Below are 20,716 nucleotides of genomic sequence, written 5' to 3'. Positions count from 1 at the left end.
TACACCACACTGGCTGTTCAAAGCATGGTTATTCTTTATTATGAAGGGCCACGGGTTCTAACGGCAAGAGATGTTGTTCGATCTTATTTGTTGCACGTTATCAAACAAGTTTTCACTATAAATATTGCAAAAAAATGTGTTTATTTGGTCTTGTTCAACTGCTGATCCTAACATTTTCAGTTCATGTTCATTAAGCATATTTGGAGAAAGTGAGGAAAGCTGTGGTGTTGGAGAAGTGCAAAGAGCAGGAGTATCGAAAAGATTCCTGATGAAGGGCTTATGCCCAAAACGTCGATTCTGCTTCTCCTTGAATGCTGCCTGACCTGCTGTGCTTTACCGGCACCACGCTCTTGCCATTAGAAATATTTGACTGAATATTCAGAGACAATACCAGAAGTTACCTCTGTCAATTTAATTTACTGTGCTTTCTATTCACTGAAGTTTTCATGTTAATTGCTCCTCTTTTTCTTCTTAAATCTGATACAAATTTCGAAATAAAGAACACATTAAAATTCACATGAATTATACATTTACATTCGCGACAAGAAAACCAATGGAAGGCGATATCGAATTCTTGAACAGCCTACACATTTGAATGAAAAAGCAATTCCTTCTAAAAAATGTTTCCATGTCTATATCTTTTTCTCAATTCAATGATCCTGCAAATAGTTTATAATTGTCAGTTGATCTCTCTGAATGAGTAGCTAATCAATGTCAATGTAACAGCTGAAACATTAATAACAGATTGATAACTGGGTGTTAAAGACCTTATTTGGAGCCAACAAATGTTTGATATTTACTAGAATTCCACCAGAAAACATTCTTGAATCATAGTACAAGAAGTGAGATTTGTGAGAGATGTGCAAACCTTATTTTTAAATGAACAAACTCCAATATTTTCAAAGCATTTCAATCTTACGGTCAAAATGAACAGGTGAATGGAAAAATAAATACAAGTTTCTGACAATTCATAAACTGAACAACAATTACATATTCACTTTGATCAAAGGACAGAGGAATATTTAGATGAATCACAACATTTGGTTACAAAGTAGGTAACCAGCTGACTGACAAGTAATAGGTGGTAGCATTTGTTAGTTTACTGAAGAAGATATCAACTTTATTTCCAATTTATAACACGAGAGAATAATGTTTAATGTGTTTCAATTTTTTGGACTTGCCCCTTTGCAACAAAAAAAGATCAATCTCATTACTTAGACATCGTAATCTTTAATTCTGCAATATTTTCAAATATTCTCAAGGAATTTATAAGCAACAGAATTAGATACAGGTATCCCCACTATCCGAACATAGAGGGTATTATGAAACCTTACATAAACTGAAAAGGCGTAGATCGAAGAAGCATTAATTTATATAGGAAACACCTCCCCTTTTTTCGTAAAAGTGAAAATCCTCTTCAGATTTCTTTCAGTTAGAGAAAACAGGGCAGATGTAAGTCTTTTGTAAAAGCAAAGTGGCTAAAGCGAATTTTCCAACACATATTTCTTGGTACCCTGACACAAGTAAGTATCAGATTTTGTGATTATTGATATAATAGATAAAAACAGATCTAATGTTGGATTGACAAGCAACTCAGTATTTTACAATAACAATAGAATAAATGAATGATAGTCTTAAATGAAGAGGAATCTCATGACAATTCTTTCATAGACACATTGACAAATCTGCGTGATCATTGTACTTTAATTTTAAAAATGCATCAGTCATTTAATGTGAATATTCAGCCGAAGACAAGTTCCCTTCCTTTCAACAATGTACAACTTCCACAATTTCAAAATGAACAGTCACTGATAAAGGAAGGAACAAGCAGATGTTAATTCTATTTTCTTCACATAAACGTGTGATTAATTTAAGTAAGTTTCATATATGTAAAAAGGAAACTCTTATTGTGGTTCAAAATACAATAAATGTTAGCATGAAGTGAAATGTAATCAAATCAATTCAACTGTGTTTTCTCAGTTAAAATACCGTTCAATATTCAAAGCAGTCGAGTGATTGTACACTGCAATATCTTTACATTAATTCAGTGCTGAGACATAATTCCACATTTATACCCCTGATAGTGAAGCAAACTTGTGCCAGGAGTCAGAGGAGGTAGGGGAGGTCCTTAATGAGTACTTTGCTTCAGTATTCACGAGTGAGTGGGACCTCGTTCCTTGTGAGGACAACATGAAACAGGCTGATATGGTCGAACAGGTTGATGCTAAGGCGGAGAATGTGCTGAAAATATTTAAAAATCATGGAGATAGATAAGTCCCCTGGGCCAGAAAGGATATAACTTAGGTTTTTATGAGAAGGGAGGCAAGTGATTACTGTGTTTTGGCAATGATCTATGCATCCTCACTGTCCACTGGAGTCATACCAGATGATTGGAGAGTGGCAAACGTTATTCCCTTATTCAAGAAAGGCAATTGAGATAATCCTAGGAATCATTGATGAGTCAGTCTTACATCAATTGTGGGCAAATGTTTGGAGAGAATTCTGAGAGACAGGATTTATGATTATTTGGAAAAGCATAGATTGATTAGAAATGGTCAGCATGGCTTTATGAGCGGCAGGTTATGCCTCACAAACCTCATTGAATTATTTCAGGTTGCGGCAAACACATTGGTGAGGACAGAGTAGTGGATGTGGTGTATAAGGACTTTAGCAAGGTGTTTGATATGGTTCCCCATGGTAGGCTTATTGAGAAAGTAATGAGGCATGGGATATAGGGAATCCCGCCTGGTTAGATAATAAATTGGCTGACCCATAGAAGACAGGGTGAGATTAAATGGATAGTTTTCAGTTTGGAGCACGGTGACCAATGGTGTTCTGAAGGAATTAGTTCTGGGACCTCTGCTCTTTGTGATTTGTGAAGTTATTCATTTTGGAATATCAAATTTGAATGCATATTTTCAGATTAAATGCAGGATTCTTGACAATATGGAGGAACAGAGGGATCACGGGGTGCACGTCCATACATCCCTCATAGCTGACATCTAAGGTGATAGGGTTATTAAGATGGTGCATTGTGTGTTGGCTTTCATTAGCGGGGAGATTGTGTTTAAGAGCCACGAGGTTATGGTGCAGCTCGATAGATCTCTGGTGAGACTACACTTGGAATATTGTGTTCTGTTCTGATCACCTCATTAGACATAGGATGCAAAAGTTTTAGAGAAGGTGCAGATGAGATTTATCAAGATGTTGCCTGGACTGGAAGGCATGTCTTATGAATAAAGGTTGACAGAGCTGGGACTTTGTTCATTGCAGTGAAAGAGGATGATAGTTTACTTGATAGCTTTGTGTAAGATGATGAGAGGCATAGGTAGAGTGGACAATGAAAGACTTTTCCCCACAAAGTGGCATAATTTTAAGATGAATGGGGGAAGTTGTGGGGAGATGTCAGAGACAGTTTCTTTATCGATAGTGGTGAGTGTGTGGAATGCACTGCCAGTGGTGGTAGCAGTTTCAGATCCATCAGGGACATCTAAGCGACTCTTGGATAGGCACATGGATGATAGTAAATGAAAGCCATGTTGGTTAGTTTGATCTTAGAGTAGGAGAAAAGGTCGGAACAACATCGTGGCCAAAGGGCCCTGACTTTGCTGTACTGTTCTATATTCTATGGACTGAAATGAGCAATTATTATATATTAGCAACATATAGATTTTCAAAATTCCATTAGCATACTTAAGAATAATGATTACTGTCATCTTGCTATTGACTGTGCTATCTGCAAAAATGACCAGGAATTGTTGCAGGGAAAGCGATTAGGTTTTTCTAAATGTATAAGGCTGGGATGACACAGATCATTCAAACGGGAAAAGTCATATTTTTAACAGTGCACGTTGCATCAGAAATAATGGATTCTTTTGTAGGTGGGTTGATTGGAAATAAAATGGATTTTTATATTACTGTATAGGTACTAGGGAATATTGGATTAAATTCAAATATAAACTTTACTGTAGTTGTTAGCAAGACTAAACTAAAGTATACTATAATTATTGTCATGCAAATGCCTGAACAATTACTCTTAGATTCCTGAAAAAAGGATATATCGTACCATTTTTCAAACAGTTAATAAATTAAATTGTGAACCTCAGTATACTTGTTACCCAGACCAATTATTATGCAATTATTGTAATGGTAATGACGTGATAACTAATGCTAAAACCTAAACAGGTAAATTGGTTCAATACTTTGTCAGCATGTTGCTCTGAAATTGATTGGATATTTATTAAGATCGGGAAACTGAGGGACAAAATATAATAGCTCGCTTGATAGAATTGAAGGAAAAAATGAGACAGTGCTTATTGAACAGGATTGTTTTTGTTTAAAAATGCAGTTGATGCAAAAATAATATATTTTCCTCCATTGGTTTTCTTGTAGAGACATGTTTTTTTTTAATTGTCATGATTCAAGGTTGAGACACTTGTGTCAGAGTCTGCAAAGGGGAGAGTGAGAGAGAAATATTTTTTTAAAAAAGCAGAAAGGAAAGGAACTGGCGAGCAGAGGAGCTCCAACTGTAGTGTCTTACCCTGCCAACATCTTATTGGGTGAGCTGGAACGCAGACTAGTGAAGCAACAAGCTGACACAGTCATACGCACAGAATTATAGCTGACAATGTCCTAGACACCATCGTCACCATCCTTGTATGTCCTGTCCAACCAGCATGACATGGATGTAACTGAAATGCTGGAACATGCAGGGTTATGGACTAAGATCTGCAGAATGTGATCAATGTGATTTATTTGACATTTCTCCAGAATATTAAACTCCAGTCCAATTTGAAAAGTTACTATCGTCATCAGATTTGAACTACAAATGTCAGAAAAAAAAATATCAGAAAGTTACAGCACACTTGGCCAATCCTGGGTATATGTTGGCTGTAATAGAACTCCCCAGGCTTTACAGCTTCTTGTACTCACCATTGAGATTAAAAATTTCAGACTGAACTCTGCCCTCTATGCTTTTATAATCTGCTTTTTAACATATTTCTTTGGCAGCTGCATACCTTCTTTTCTTGTTTCTTTCCCAGCTCAAACTCCATTCCCCGTGGCCTTGAGGGACTACCATTTCTGCTATTTAATTTCTCCTGCCATCCCCCGTGTGACAGACTGTCTTTTTGTCCTTGTCTCACCCCCACCTTGCTCACAACCTGTTACATTTCTGATGGTTCCCAGACCTCTGTAACTTTCACTGCGCCCCCCTGGATCAATGGCGCGAGTTTTGAATTCTTTTCCTCCTGAGATAATCAGAAATTTTTCCGGTTGCAGTATCCCTCAGATTTTATTTTGAAAAGCAGAGCATTTGTGTCAGAGTCAAGTATTTGTGAGCCTTCATCCACAATTCCCAGCATTTGGGTGTAATTTGTGACCCTCCCACAGATGTGTAACGTTACTGGATTGGCTCTGCTAACATGGCCTGCAGTGTGCAATTTAGGTGAGTTGGGCGAGCCATGGTTAATGTGGGATTATGGGGGTAGGGTGGGTGAGTAGGTCATTGCAGACTCGATGGGCCGAATAGACTCTTTCTGCACCCACTGGATTCTGTGATTCGAACTAGTTGTGATTGTTGTCATGTTTTCCTCATGCCAGGTTCATTCAACTCATACATATGATTCTGTGGGTGCTCACTCACTCATTTCCTTCAGTTTTACATCAATTTCACACTGAATGTGAGGGTGGGAATGGATTTGTAAATATAAATACTCCAACCAAAACCCCTCACAGGTCAGGAAATGTTTCTGCTACTTTCATCACTCACAAGGAACAGGAAATGAAGGTTCAGTCACAAATCTTACAGGAACATAGCGGTTATAATCACCAGGAAAGGCTGGACAGCTGAAAACGCTTTTCTCAAGAAAAGAGGAGGCTCAGAGACAACCTGTTACAAGTAGAAAGCTTTGTGTCTGTGTTTTCAGAGATTTGTGGTTGAAGTAATTGGGTTGGAAGCATGTTTCATTGCCCCAGATTTTCAAAGGTGCTGTCTAAATGTGCATCTTTCTTTCAGTCAGTCTGAGTTAACTATCAGATGGACAGGTCAATGTCTGAGTGTCTTACCAAATCCCTGATTGAATCTGTCTCCGCCCACAAACTCAGGTGCCTCACCACTCACTGATCACGGAGAAACTCTGCCGGTACAATGACAACTATCTTTGCTGTCAGCTCTCCTCGTACTTCCGCCTAATCCCCACTTCCCTTCATTAAATCCCAGCTGCATCTCGTCCACCCACATGGACATGTTGAAGAGCATGACAGGAGAAAGGATTGAAACCGAGAGTTCAATAGCCAGAATGAGAGAGGAAGAAGGAAATAAACGGTGATTGTGGATCCCAGGGGATACAGACTCCAGGATTAGTCCTTGTGGGCATTCCCGCAGTAATACAAGACAGCATTCCATGATGAGAGTTGAACCCGGGTGGCAGGAGAGGGAGCCACTGAAAATTAGCAAGTTTATTTCAAACACAGGAGGTTTGTTCAGTCAGTAACAATGTGTTCGACATGGAGGTGAAGTGAGCAGTGAGGGCAAATGTTACCACAAGCTGACGATGGATAACATTCATTAGAACAGGAGGATGCCATTCAGCCCCTCAACTTTGCTCTGTCATTCATGATGATCATAGCTGATGTGTGACCTAACGTACAATTTTCAAAACACTCTAATTTCATCAATAAACTCCTCTGCAACAGACAAGATGAGTGTTGGAAAACTAAACATCTGCAAGTGCTGGGAAATCAGAAAAAAAAACAGAAATTGCCGGAAAAATTCAGCAGATCTGTGTAGAGTGAACCTTTCAGGACCAGTGACCGGTCAGGTGACCAGCTGCAGCTGACCATTCTGCCTATTCTGGAACACTCTCTGGAACAGGTTCTGGTGTGAGATTGTCAATAATAACTGAGAGAAAACAGGAGGATGGGCTCAATTAGAATAAGGAATTCGCTTACCCCTCCCAGTGGGACACTCACCGACACAGTCACACTGTAGAGAGGCCATTCACCTGCCCCACGGATGGGAAGGGATTTACTCGATCTTACAATCTGCTGAGGCACCAGAGATAGCACAGTGGATTTAGACCCTTCACCTGCTCCATGTGTGAGAAAGGATTCATTCAAATCTCTCACCTGCGGAGACATTAGTGCATTTCCACCGGGGTGAGGCCATTCACCTGCTCAGTGTGTGTGGGAAAGCATTCACTCAGTCCTCTGACCTACTTAAACACCAGCGAGCTCACTCTGGGGAAAGATCATTCACTTGTCCCCAGTGTGGGGGGAGATTCACTCAAATGCAGCACCTGCGGAGTCCCCAATGAGCCCACACAGAGGAAGAGGCCATTCAGATGCTCAGTGTGTGAGAGAGGATTCAGTGATTCATCCTCCCCCCCCCCCCGACCCCAAGACCCCAGTGAGCCCACACAGTGGACAGCTCATTCAGATGCTCAGTGTGGGAGAGGGGATTCAGTGATTCATCCCATCCCGAGACCCCAGCGGGTTCACACTGGTAGGAGCTGTTCACCCCTCTGTTTGACAAGGGATTTGCTGCATCTTCAACACGACTGAGAGACCAGTGAGTGCTCACAGGGAAGTGGTCATCCACCTGCTCCGTGTGGACTGCAGGACTCTGATTCTGATGTTACTGTCCATCAGAGTCAGGACAGGACCTTGTTCATGATGACACTGTTGGAGTATTGATGTTGTTGTTAACCACATTAACTGGGCTGGAGTTGATTGAATTTATTTTGCCACTTTCTGAACCTGAGGATGTGTCCCTGGGCAGTAAGTCTCCACAAACAGCAATGTGACAATAAACAGGGATCATATGTTTTGATTTAAATTGTGACTGTAGCACTGCTGCTTCACAGCATCAGGTACAAGGTTGGAGTCCAGCCTTGTCCAACGGCCGGTGTGGAGTTCCCACATTCTCCCCATGATAGTGTGGGTCCCCTCCAGGTGCTCTGGTTTCCTCCCACAGTCCAAAGATGTACAGGTCAGGTGGATCAGTCGTGCTAAATTGTCCACAGGATCCAGGATTGTGCAGACGAGGTGGATCAGCCATGGGAAATGCAGTGTTACAGTGATAGAGTGCTCTGGGCGTGATGTTCTTCGGATGGTCGCTGGGGTTTGATGGGCCAATGCTCTCCTTCCACACTGTAGGGATTTTATTCTATGATTGAGGGTAAAGGCTACACAGCAGGTGTCCTTGGAGAAGGAGCATGTGGTGTGCATCAATACTCTCGATGCCTTTAGATAGAGGTAGGCACCGCAGGGGATATAGTGCTTTATCTCCACCGCTGCCCCCTCCCCCCAACTCTACTTTGATTTAGTCCCTTCTCACTCTGTCACTTATAATGGTTTGCTTGGCCCATAATGGGCTTTGTTTGGAAATATTCAATTGGTTACACAAACGGTTTACTGCTGGTGATTATATGTCTAGATTAGAGTGGTGCTGGAAAAGCACAGCAGGTCAGGCAGGATCCGAGGAGCTGGAAAATCAACGTTTTGGCAAAAGCCCTTTTCCAGCATCCCTCTAATCTAGGCTCTGGTTTCCAGCATCTGCAGTCCTCACTTTTGCACTGCTGGTGATTATATGTTAACCAAAAGCAAAATGGCGTAATGATGATTTTGATGGTGGAAGGTTGCTGTGATCACATTTCTGGGTCGGAGAAATGGGGAAAAAGAACGCTTCACAGCTCATAGAACGAGAACTGAAAAGCAGTTAAATCAAACCAAAGGTTCAGACAGGGAGGGAATATTTCCCTGGAGTTTGAGTAGCTGGAAAGTGATAGTATCCGGGAATAGACAGGATTTTGTTTTAAAAAAGGTTGAAAGTTTTAAAACTGTTATAGTCAGACAGTTTACGTTATTTTCTTTAATTTTATTTGTTGTGCAAAAAACTTTTACAACATTTTAAAACCAAAATTTACAAACCTTGTGTTAAAGATAAATGTTAAATAAAATTCATCAAACCATCCCTCACTGAAAACTGATGTGGAGGTGCAATCTCCTGGAGAATCCCTGCCCCCTTCTTCCTACCCGGGCTCCATGGCTATATACATACCTGGGAGATAGCAGCAGGAGGAGACCATTCAGTCTTTCAATCCTGCTCCACCATTCAATGGGAAACAGCTGACCATCCAGCTCAGTCTCCTGTTCCTGCTGTGCTCCAATCCCCTTTCATGACTTTACCTCGAAGAACTATATCGAAGTCCTCCTTTGGTTTCACTGCCTTTTGTTCCAGTGACGTTGCGGTATTACTGTGTGGGTGTAGGCAGGGTTAATGTGATGGTGCTGCCTCCTGGAGGATGCACTCAGCATTCCTTATCATCCTGCAGTAACATCAATTGGGTTTCAGCAACTTGAGATAGAAACCATTTCCAGGATATGGGCATCATTGGCTCAGCCAGCATTTATACCCCATCTCTCGTTACCCTTGAGAAGATGGTAGTGAGCTGCTGTCTTGACCCATTCGCAGTCTATTTGGCGCAGATAGACCGACAATGCTGGGAGGGTGAATGTTGCAGGATTTTGGCTGAGTGATTCTCTATCTTTGGTTCTTCAAATGTTGTTTAACTTAATCACGATCTGCACATGATTTTGAGGTTTCAGTCTGCAAATCTTCACCATCTCGCACCCTGTATAAAGGAATATGTACAGATTAGAAATTCAGAACAGACAATTCTAGTTTCTCTGGAATATCTTTTTCCCCTTTCTTCCCCCAAAGCTGTAACCCTCCAGCTCTCTTACTCTCTCCCACCATTCTGACTCTACTACCCCCTAATGTACACCCTCCCCATTCTCATGGAATTGTTGATAAACAGATCTATGCCACCACTTCCCGTCCCTGGTTAGACTCTGCACCCTTTCTGGGTTCACTTCCTTTCCCTCAGTTGCTGCAAGTCAATAATGTAACAGCAGAATGAAACAAAAGGAAACAGAAAGGGAGGTGGCAGATCCTGGACAGAACAGGAAGCTGCAGTCTGGGAGAATGGGTCACATCCTTTGTTTCTCATTGGTTGATTCTAGTGTTATGACAAGTTGGGAATGTAACTTGGTCCCATGTAGGTGTGGAGATACTTTGATCCTCCAACAGATCAATACTACAAGCAAATACGTTCCTCCTCCAGATAAACACAGTGTGAAATACTTTCCATTAGTTACCCCAAAGCACATGCTCCAAAACTCACCCACATTCTGTACTTGTGCAGTGCCAGGTTTCCCCACAGACGTGTGGTCCCTGCCTCGGAATTTGGGAGTTGCAGTCCTCATGCAGGCACTGGAGCCCTGTCTCTGGAACATGAATGAAAAGTGTGGGATGGAGGATGTTGTGTATCGGATCCCCATTCAGACACATGGGACATGTGGGCTGTCACTTGGATTTACTGAGACATCCGCTTAGACAACCTGATTTCTGACGTAAGGAACATAGATTCAGCCAATTGGGGGATAGGGAGGTTATTAAGGCGCAGTAGGCTTTAAGAAGAGGTGGCTCAGTGGCTAGCACTGCTGCCTCACAGCGTCAGGGACCTTAGGTGATTGTGTGGAGTTTACACATTCTCCCCATGTTTGCATGGTTTCGTGCAGTTCTCCAGTTCTGACAGAGGACAGAGGGTGCTAAATTGCTGACAGTGTCCATGCACGTGCCGGTTAGACAATTAGCCATGGGAAATGCAATGTTACAGGGAACGAGTGGGTCTGAATGGGATGTTCATCATAGGGTTGGTGTGGACTCGATGGATGAATACTCTGTTCCTGCACTGTAGAGACTATTCCTGCACTATAGAGACTCTATTCTATTCTCATGAGGAAGAATGTCCTTATCTCGATGTGTTGTGAATCTGTGGAATTCCCTACTCAAAATGCAGTGGATGCCAGGACAATGAGCCAATTTAATGAAGAGATACAGATGTTGAATTTGCAATGAGATGAAGGGTGAGAGAGAGCAGGCGGGAAAATCCAGCTGAGACCGATGTGAGCTCAATCATCACCGTATTAAATGGTGGGGCTGGTTCTCCTGTGCCCAGTGCTTATCTTCTTACGGTAATAACTGGAAAGCTGAATCCAAAAATCACCACCTTCACCAAAGGAGAATTTCGGAAAATGACAGATAGTCAGGTGGATTAGCATTCCAAGCTTAGATAGTGAGGAAATGTGTAGGAGATAATGATTTTGAAATTTTAAACTGAGGGGAGACAGTGATTTATGGTTTTAGATTGTGTCGTATATTGGCAGCGTCCAGAGTACGCTGTTGTGAATATATATCCTGTACTTTATTACAAAGCCAAGGTCACTGACAATGAAAACCAAAACACCCAGGAAACATCGCCTCCCCTCGTAATCTGATAAAAGACTTCTGATAAGTCTGATTGAACTTAGAACACTGATGGAAAGCTGGAAGATTAGATCCGCTCCCAAGATCCTGTGCTTAAACAAAAGGAGACTACAATAGGATGAGGCAGGAGTTGGCTAATGTAGACTGGAAACAAAGACTTTACGGTGGGAAAGTTGACGGACTGTGGGGGAATATCAAAGCAATTTTTTGAAGTGCTCAGCAAAAGTATATATCAGGGAAAAAGAAGGACTGTAGGAAAAGGAATAATCTGCCATGGGTGGCTCAGGAAATAAGAGAAGCTTCAGCAAAATCGACGTTTCAGGCATAAGCCCTTCATGATTCCTGAAGAAGGGCTTTTGCCCGAAACGTCGATTTTGCTGAAGCTCCTTTATGCTGCCTGAACTGCTGTGCTCTTCCAGCACCATTGATCCAGAATCTGGTTTCCAGCATCTGCAGTCATTGCTTTTACCCAGGAAATAAGAGAGTCTATCAAACTGAAATAAAATGCATACAAATTGCCAAAGACCAAGGAGATTAGAAAAACTTTAAAGATCAACAGAAAGCTAGATGGGATTGGGGGAGAAAAGGGCCAGAATAGCAGTTTACACTGCTAGAGGGGAACCTATTGTGTGGGGAACATATGGCCTCTGTAATTGTTGAAGCACTTAACGGTTACCATAGAGATAATCCTGATCAAGTTACAAATTACAGCACACTCCAAAAGCTTGTTCTTCCAAATAAACCTGTTGGAGTATAACCTGGTGTTGTGTGATTTATACGTTTGTTCACCGCACCCCAACACTGGCTCCTCCACATCAGAATCCTGATAGATACCCCACTGAAACTGAAACGTCTGTCAGATACTTAAGGGAGCCACGGGGGCGTGGGGGAGGTGTGTGTGGTTTAACCACAAAGTGTTGAGCTGAACTCGACTTTCTAACTGCCGTTGCCATGGAGAGAATACTGAGAGACAGTCTCTATTCAAAGTCCCAAACCACAAAGGTATAAGAATGGGAGCGGCACATCGGACAGGCGGGGAGTTACCTGATGCTGCCTGGAGGTGTTCTGCATGTACACTATCCAGGTAACTGCCATGTTTCATCAATAAAGACCTCTCAGAGTTCTGTGCTGAGTTATTCCTATCCAGCAGGGTTCAGGAATATGAGTACACAGCAGTCAGTCTTCACAGTGGAGGATACGAAGAACATGCCAGTAATTGATAAGGAGACTGAGGAAGGTGAGGACCTAGAAATAACCATTATCGTGAAAGAGTTAGAGCTGGGCAAGGTAATGGAGCTAAAGGTAGACAAGTCTCATTGTCCTGATGGAATACATCCCAGGATACCAACAGAGTTAATGGGAGAAATAGCAAATGCACTTAGAGTCATAGAAGCCTACAGCAGAGACAGGCCCTTTGGCCCAAACGGGCCCATGCCGACCAGAATGTCCATCCATGCTAACCCCATTTCCCTGCACTTGGCCCATTTGCTTCTGACCCTTTCCAATCCATGTATTTGTCCAAATGTCTTTTACCTGTTGTGAGTGTTCCTGCCTGAACCACTTCCACTGGCAGCTCATTCCGTATACATACCACCCTCTGTGTAAAACATTTGGCCCTCAGCTTCCCTTTTATTCTTTCTCCTCTAACCTTAAACTGATCCAATCAAGCCGTCCAATCCTTGAGTTCCTGGGAAAAAGACTGAGTGCATTCACCTTATCCATGCCTCTCATGGTCTTATACACTTCTAGAAAAGGGCCCCCTCAGTTTCCTCTGCTCTAAACATTAAATCCTCACTTGTCCAACCTCTCCCTATAACTCAGACCCCTGGCAACATCCTTGTAAATGGTTCTGCACTTATTACAGTTTAATAACTGAAACCTACATTACATTCATCATATTTCCAGTATTTCTCCACGGTGCTGGAACCGACGTGACAATGGCAATGGATTACAATCCATGATCGAGAACGAACTCCTTTACAACAATCCCATTTTCATAGTGTTTCCCATGGTGCAGGTAGACTTGTCTCTTTCTGGTTGCATGGTTAATTAAAGACTTGTCTTTCTACAAAGCAAAGTTGTGGCTTAATTGTTCCTGGGAAATGTGCCATGATTTTTCAGATTTTCAAAAACAAATGAAACCTCTCTCCACACTCACCATGCTGACATGGACTTCGCTGTGTCTCAGTACTTTTGCAGTCACACTGAGATTTGGAATATTCGCCCACAGACAGAATGCACACCTTTCCTTCCAGATGAAAAGGCCAATGATATTCAGATCGCCACGGCTCAAGTAACGATCAGATCTGAACATGAAGTTCAATTTGTATTTCTGTGAACTGAAATCCAAACCAATCCCCCACTCCTTTCCTCCACACCCAGTTCTCACACACTCTCTCTTCGAATTCAGTTTCCTAGCTCCTGATGAGAACCATCCTGCATACACTGCTTCCTGCACACTCTGGCCATGACCCATCTTACTAAAATGAGCCAAATTAGAATTCTAATTGCAGACCCATCCTTGTCCCATTCCATAACAACCCTGAATCTTCACAAAAGAGTTCTGATAATTTTCTGCAAAACGCTGCACCACTGATAGTCTGATCACATGTCAGGGTAGCAAGAAAAGGGCCATTCCTCTGGGTCCTGCTCCCAGAGGGATGAAGCTGCTAATGATAGATTAATCCCTCACACCCACAGCCTCCTTCCCAAGCACTGGACCTATACTGCGCATACTCCCACAGTTGCCAGCACTGCACCCATGCATTGGTCTCCCCTCCTACAGCACGTGGTCCCGATCATACAGGAGTCCGGGTGATTGACAGCAGCTGCTGCCCAATATATCAGAATTCCTACAGTATGGAAACAGGTCCCTTGGCCAAACAAGTCCAGACCGAACCATTCCCCCTAACTAATGTAACTAATACTATGCGCAATTTAGAAAGGCCAATTCACCTGCCCTGCACATCTTTGGATTGTGGGAGGAAACCGGAGCACCCGAAGGAAACCCGCTCAGACACGGGGAGAATGCGCAAACTCCACACAGACAGTCGCCGTGGCCGGAATCGAACCCGGGTACCTGGTGCTGTGAGGCAGCAGTGCTAACCACTGAGCCGTCTCTATCGACGGGAGGGGGCGGGGCTGGAGGACTGGGTCAATGGGATTGTTAACAATGAATGAATGCGGAGGACACTGAGGGATGGACAGGTCAGTGAGGGACAGGATCAGTGCAACAGCAGGAGGGGATACTGGACAAACTGAGCAATGGGAGAGTCTGACAGGAGAGAAACTACAGGAAGGTTCTGTTTGGAGGCTCAGGCAGGGACAGCTGGGAGACAGTATGGCCTGGTGGCTTGGGCAGGTTTACTAATCAGCCTCTTCAAAGATGCTGTTACTCAACTCTGAGCCTGATTCTCCTAGTCCAGAGGTAAGGACACTTACATTATTTCCTGGTGGGCAAGGGATACAGGCACTGCCTTTCAAAAGGAACTCACTTGTGTTGGTGACATTAACAAGACTCAATAGAAAGTCACTGACAAAATGCTGGTGTACTTAAACTTCATCCAGAATATTAACACCTATAACTGGGCAACGCAGACCCCATGTACAGTGTTAAATCCTGGATACTAATAACAGCTTTGTGCATGGGAAATCATATCTCATGAATTTGACTCAGTTTTTTTGAAGAAGTAACAAAGAGGATTGCTGAGGTCAGAGCATGGATATGGTCTACATAGACTTCAGTAACGTGTTTGACAAAGTTCCTCATGGGAGACTGGTCAGCAAGGTTAGATTGCATGGAGTACAGAACTGGCCCGAAGGTAGAAGGCAGAGGGTGCTTTTCAGGCTGGAGGCCTGTGACCAGTGGAGTGTCACAAGGATCGGTGCTGGATCCACAACTTTTTGCCATTTATATCCATGATTTGGATGTGAACATAAGAGGTATTGTAAGTACGTTTGCAGGTGACACCAAAATGGGAGGTGTAGTAGAGAGTGAAAAGATTACCTCAGAGTACAAGAGGATCTGAATCAGATGGGTGAATGGACTGAGGAGTTCAGTTTAGAAAAATGCGAGCTGCTGCATTTTGGAAAAGCAAACTTTAGCAGGATTTATACAGTTAATAGCAAGTTCCTGGGGAGTGCTGCTAAATAAAGAGCCCTTGGAGTGCAGGTTCATAGTTCATTGACAGTAGAGTAGCAAGTAGATAGGATAGTGAAGACGGCAGTTGGTCTGCTTGTCTTTATTGGACAGAGCATTGAGTATAGGGGTTGGAAGGTCATATTGCGGCTGTACAGGACATTACAAAAGTTGCTGAATCAATATTCCATATCATTCTGTTCTCCTTCCTATCAGATGGATGTTCTTAAACTTTAAAGAGATCAGAAAAGAATTATAGCATGTTGCCAGGGTTGGATAGGCTGTTTTCCCTGGAGCGTCAGAGGCTGAATGGTGACCTGAAAGAGATTTTTAAAATCAGGCTGGGCATGGATATGGTAAATAGACAAGATATTTGCCCTGCAGTGGGGGGAGTACAGAACTAGGGGACTGGGAGGGAGGGTAGGCAGACAGGGGGTGTGTGGATCGAGAGGGGTGAGACAGAAATGGCTGGGGAAAGAGGGGGGGTGACAGAGAGGGCGGCACAGAGATAGGTGGGGACAGAAAGTGGGATTAGAGAGGAGGGGAACAGACAGGGGGAACGGGGGGAGGCTGACAGAAAGGGGGAACAGGCCGACGGGGGGGGGGGGGGGGGACGGACAGAGTGGGGGGAGACAGAGGGGGGGAGCAGACAGAGCGGGAGAGACGGGGGGAACAGAGGGGGAAGATGGAGAGTTATTTTATAGATCTAAAACTCAACCCTGTTCCTGTTTTCTCCTCCTCACCTTAATTCCCTCTGGAGGGCTCAGAACAACTGTATAGTTCTTGGAAAGTAGTTTCAGGGAGATCAGGTGCTGAAAGTGGCATTTGGGACACTAACATTGAATGGAATGTGCTGATTCGATTCGATTCCACTCTCTGTGTGGTGTTTGCACATTCTCCCTGTGTCTGCGTGGGCTTCCTCTGGGTGCTCTTAATTTCCGCCCACAAATCCAAAGACATGCAGGTTAGCTGGATTAGCTTTGGGTAATGGTAGGTTACAGAGTTAGGGTGGAATGCTGTCCCGATGGTTGGTATAGTCTCATGGGCCGAAAGGCCTGTTTCCACACTGTAGGGATTCTATCACTGAGTATAGGGATTAGGAGGTCATGTTGTGGCTGAGTAGGGCATTGGTGAGGCCAGGTTTAGAATACTGCATTCAGTTGCGTTCTCCCTGATTTCAGAAAGTTATTACGAGAATAGGACTCAACCTCTTAATGACAAGTTCCTGGGAAGTGTTGACAGACAAACAGACCATGCAGTGTGGGTGGATAGTTCCTTGAAAGTGTGGTTGAAGGTAGACAGGTCAGTGAAGGTGGTGTGCGGTATACTAGCTGTTTTTGGGCAGTGCATTGAGTATAGGAGTTGGGAGATCATGTTTCGGTTGTACAGTTTATTGGCTCGGCCACTTTTGGAATCCCAGACTGCTTTCAATTCCAGTCTCCCTGCTATAGGAAAGACGTTGGGAAACTTGCAAGAGTTCAGAAAAGTTTTTCCAGGGTGTTGCCAGTATTGGAACATTTGAACCATAGGGAGAGGCTGAATAGGCTGAGGCTATTTCTCTGCAGCACTGGACACTTTAGGTGGCTTTATCGAACTTTATAAAATTATGAGGAGCAATGATAGGGTGACTAGTCATGGTGTCTTTTTTCCCAGGGTAGGGGAAACCAAACAAATGTGAATCTTTTTTCCAAGGTGGAAATGACAAATTCTATAGGAGAGTTGGCAAGTTTAAAGGATATGAAAACCGAAACAACTGAAGATGCTGGAAACCAGGAAGAGAAACAGAAGTTTCTGGAAAAGCTCAGCAGGTCTAGCAGCATCTGTGAAAAGAAATTAGAGTTAACGTATCTGAGGAAGGGTGACCAGACCCGAAACTTTAACTGATTTTTTCTTCCCAGATGTTGCATGACCTGCTGAGCATTTCCAACAACATCTGTGCAAGTTTAAACGGAGTTGTTTGGAGTATATACCTGAGAGTAACTTTATAAAGTGCGAGTGAGATCACATCTGGAGCAATGACAGATGTTTTGGTCCCTTTATTTAAGGAAATGTGTCATTTCATCAGAGGCATTTCACAGAAAATTGACTGGGATGAACCCTGGATTGCAGGGATTATCTTTTAAGAAAAGGCTGAAGAAATTGGGTCTCTACTTACTGGATTTGGGAAGAATGAGAGGTGATCGCATTGTAACATGTAGGATTCTTAAGGAGTTTGACAGGGTAAATACTGAGTGGATGTTTCCCATCATGAGGGAGTCTGGAACCAGATTCTGGGTCACTCACGGAATCACGGGTTCTGTTTTGGATTCGTTAAGTTTAAGACAGCACTGACACAGGTCAGGGGTTTCAGTAGCAATGGAGCTGGGGTGAGGTGGAGATAAGCAACATTTTAAGAGTTTGAAATTCCTGGTGTTTGTGATTATGTAGATGTCTGATCAGAAGGTCATCTTGGGGTCAGATATGAGAGCAATATTGTGAAGGGTGCGGTTCTGTCTCAGATAGTTCCCAGTGGGAGGGAGGGGCTCAGCAATAAGGGAAAGTAATTTGTAATAGCAACTGAAGACAATGGCTTTAACCATTGCAACGTTCCGTTGCAGGAAATTGCAGCCAATCGCGTAGTGGGAGCGTGATGAGCAGTTTGATAACTGAGTAATGGAGAGCGATGATGGTGAGGGAGAGCTGGGCATTGTCAGTGTACATGTGAAACCTAACACGGTGCTTTTGGACAATGTCACCTCCTGGAAGTATGTGGATGAGAAATAGGAGGGACCGAGGAGAGATCCTTAAGGGACACCAAATACAAGGAATTAAGAAAGGAAAGGGAGAGTTGGGATGGAGCAGGTTTTTCCAACAACGGTGGGATCAAATATTAGTTTGCAGCAGAATGGGAGAGAAGGACATAACCAGAAAAGACAGACAGATAGAACAAGGAACAATATCTGTGAATTGGGGAGGGGGAGTGATGAAGAGGAGGAGCGATGAAGAGGAGGAGCAGCCCAACTCCAAAAGCACTATTCCTACATTAGTGACATCACCCAACTCCACCCTCGTCTCAGCTCATTTACTGAAATACTCGTCCATCCCTGTGTTATCTCCAGACTTCATTATCCAAACACACTCCTGGCCAACCTCCCACATTCAACTTATATGTAATCTCAAGAGTATCTAAAACCCGACTGCCCTAGTGCTCACTTGTACCAAAACTTGTTGATCCATCAAAAGGCTCCTATTAACAAGCTACAATTTAAAATTCTCACCTTTGATGTAAATCCTGGCTGTGAACATCCCCGTCTCCCTGCACCACACAACCTGTGAGACCCCGACAACTGATTTTCTTTCAGACTCCCAACGATGTGTTTATTCATTGCTTCACCTGTCTGGCTGTTTCTACTGTTACCAAGACAACACGGTCTGGAATTCCCACCCTAACCCTCTCAGACCTGCTTTCCTCCTTTAAGGTATTCCTGAAAACCTGTTTATTTGGCCATTCTTTTGAGCACCTGACCTAATATTCCCATCTGTGGCCTTATGTCAGAAGTTCTCAATAGTATTTCTGTGGAATTATAAACATGATAAAAAAAAAACTGTTGATGATTTGCACATACATTGTCAACTCCTCACTGTCGCTGAGTGAATAATCTAAAACAGCTCTTACCCAAACACATTGTGGGAGCACCTTCACCACACGAACTGCAGCTGTACAAGGAAGTCAAACAGCACCTTCTCCACAGGCAATGGGGCGTTGGCACTGATCATTGGTATCTGTGGAGGGAGAAACACACAGCTGATATTTCAGGGAGTGCAAAATGCATTATAGGGAGGGAAAATGGTGCAGAATTTGGGATTTTCAAATTTGCGTTTTAGAATGTGCACTAAGTTCTATAAAACCTCTCATCCCATACCATGAAAATTTCCTCCTCTTCCTGGTCAATATGTCTTTCCTTTCCCCTTCCCTTCACCTTCACACATTTCCAATGCCTTGGCCACAACAACACTGTGCTGTCAGTGAAGTTTATCACGTGGTTGAGTATTGTCCCGCCCCTCATTCACTCCTATTGGTTGAAGGCCCAACTAGCACCTCTAGCCCCCGTTCCCCCACTCTTATTGGTCCTGCGCTGACATCAATAATCCGAGGCCCATTGTGTGCTGGAGCATGCTCAGTGCTTCCTGCTTTTGCTGTTGTTCATCAGGTGTAAGAAAGAGAGGGCTCATCCCTATTTCTCCTGATGTCAGACAATAACAACAACTACCTGCATTGTATGGAGCCTTTCACATTGACAAATCTCCAAAAATGCTTCATGAATGATGGAAACGTTGATTAAAGAGAATGATTTTTAGATACATCATTCAGGCGGACAGAGGGGGTTCGGGAGGATATTCCAAAGGTTTGTGTCCTTGGCAGCTTCAATCGTGGAGTGATATAGGTGGGCAACAGCTTACAATGGAGACAGTGGCTAACCATAGGTTAACAACGTCATGTCGTAGCCCCTACCCCACACACCAGGCCTTGTTCTCACAGCCTGCCATTACACACTACCTATGGTTAGCCACTAACAGTCTACATTAACAACTAGTCACCCTCCCCCAGCCAGATGGTTATCCTTTATCCAACTGTTCTTCTCACTCTATCCCCACCTATCCTTTACTCCTTTTATCCTCCCCCCACACTATCTTCTGCACATAAACTAACTTTTATTCTCAGTAACATCTGTTCTGTGGAAGGGACACCGGATCTTAAACTTTAACTCTGATTTCTCTTCACAGATGCTGCCAGACTTGCTGAGCTTTTCCAGAACCTCTGGTTGTTGTTTCTGATTTACATCTTCCGCAGTTCTTTTGGTTTTAATTTACCAGGAGTTTGTAATTCAGGTCCAACAGCATCTGTCCCAGTCTCTGCTGTCTCTCCCAACCCCAAACAGTGACACTGCACCCACACAGCTCATGGACAGGTGTTGTCTTGCTGGCCACACCCCTCATTCAATCCCATTGGCTGCAGGACCACACAGACTCTTCTCCCATTGGTCTAGAGCTGCTGTCAATCAGCCGGGCCCCATTGTGATGAGAGTGGAGGGCTAATCCCTCTCTCTGCCCTGGGATGAGCTTCATCATTCACAGTGAATGGGGCAGTATCACAGAGCACAGGGGCTGGGGGCTATTCAGCCCATTGGGGCTGTACTCTCTCCCTCTGGAGATGCTGCAAATCTGTCCCAAGTCCACTCCCATGTGCCCACAGCCCCCCAAATCTT

At 43.5% G+C, this 20,716-nt stretch overlaps 1 long non-coding RNA gene across 3 annotated transcripts in view; it reads right to left on the bottom strand.

Annotated features, from left to right (window-relative positions):
• Positions 1-8,863: 8,863 nt before the first annotated feature.
• Positions 8,864-20,716, bottom strand: part of LOC122554808 (uncharacterized) — a 40,247-nt gene continuing 28,394 nt past the window's right edge. For 2 of the 3 annotated variants that reach the window (XR_015759283.1, XR_015759284.1), the window contains 3 exons: positions 19,126-19,232; positions 10,188-10,290; positions 8,864-9,635 (listed from right to left, as the gene is read on the bottom strand). This is a non-coding gene — a long non-coding RNA (uncharacterized LOC122554808). The remainder of the gene's footprint in view (positions 9,636-10,187; positions 10,291-19,125; positions 19,233-20,716) is intronic. The other variant, XR_015759285.1, reaches the window with a different exon arrangement.

Source organism: Chiloscyllium plagiosum, unplaced genomic scaffold (genome assembly GCF_037043375.1).
Source record: "Chiloscyllium plagiosum isolate Xiang-an unplaced genomic scaffold, Cpla_swu_hap1 HiC_scaffold_14, whole genome shotgun sequence".
NCBI classification, from domain to species: Eukaryota; Metazoa; Chordata; class Chondrichthyes; order Orectolobiformes; family Hemiscylliidae; genus Chiloscyllium; species Chiloscyllium plagiosum.
The sequence above is the reverse complement of the archived record's forward strand: the minus strand, read 5'-3'. Positions and strand labels throughout refer to the sequence as shown.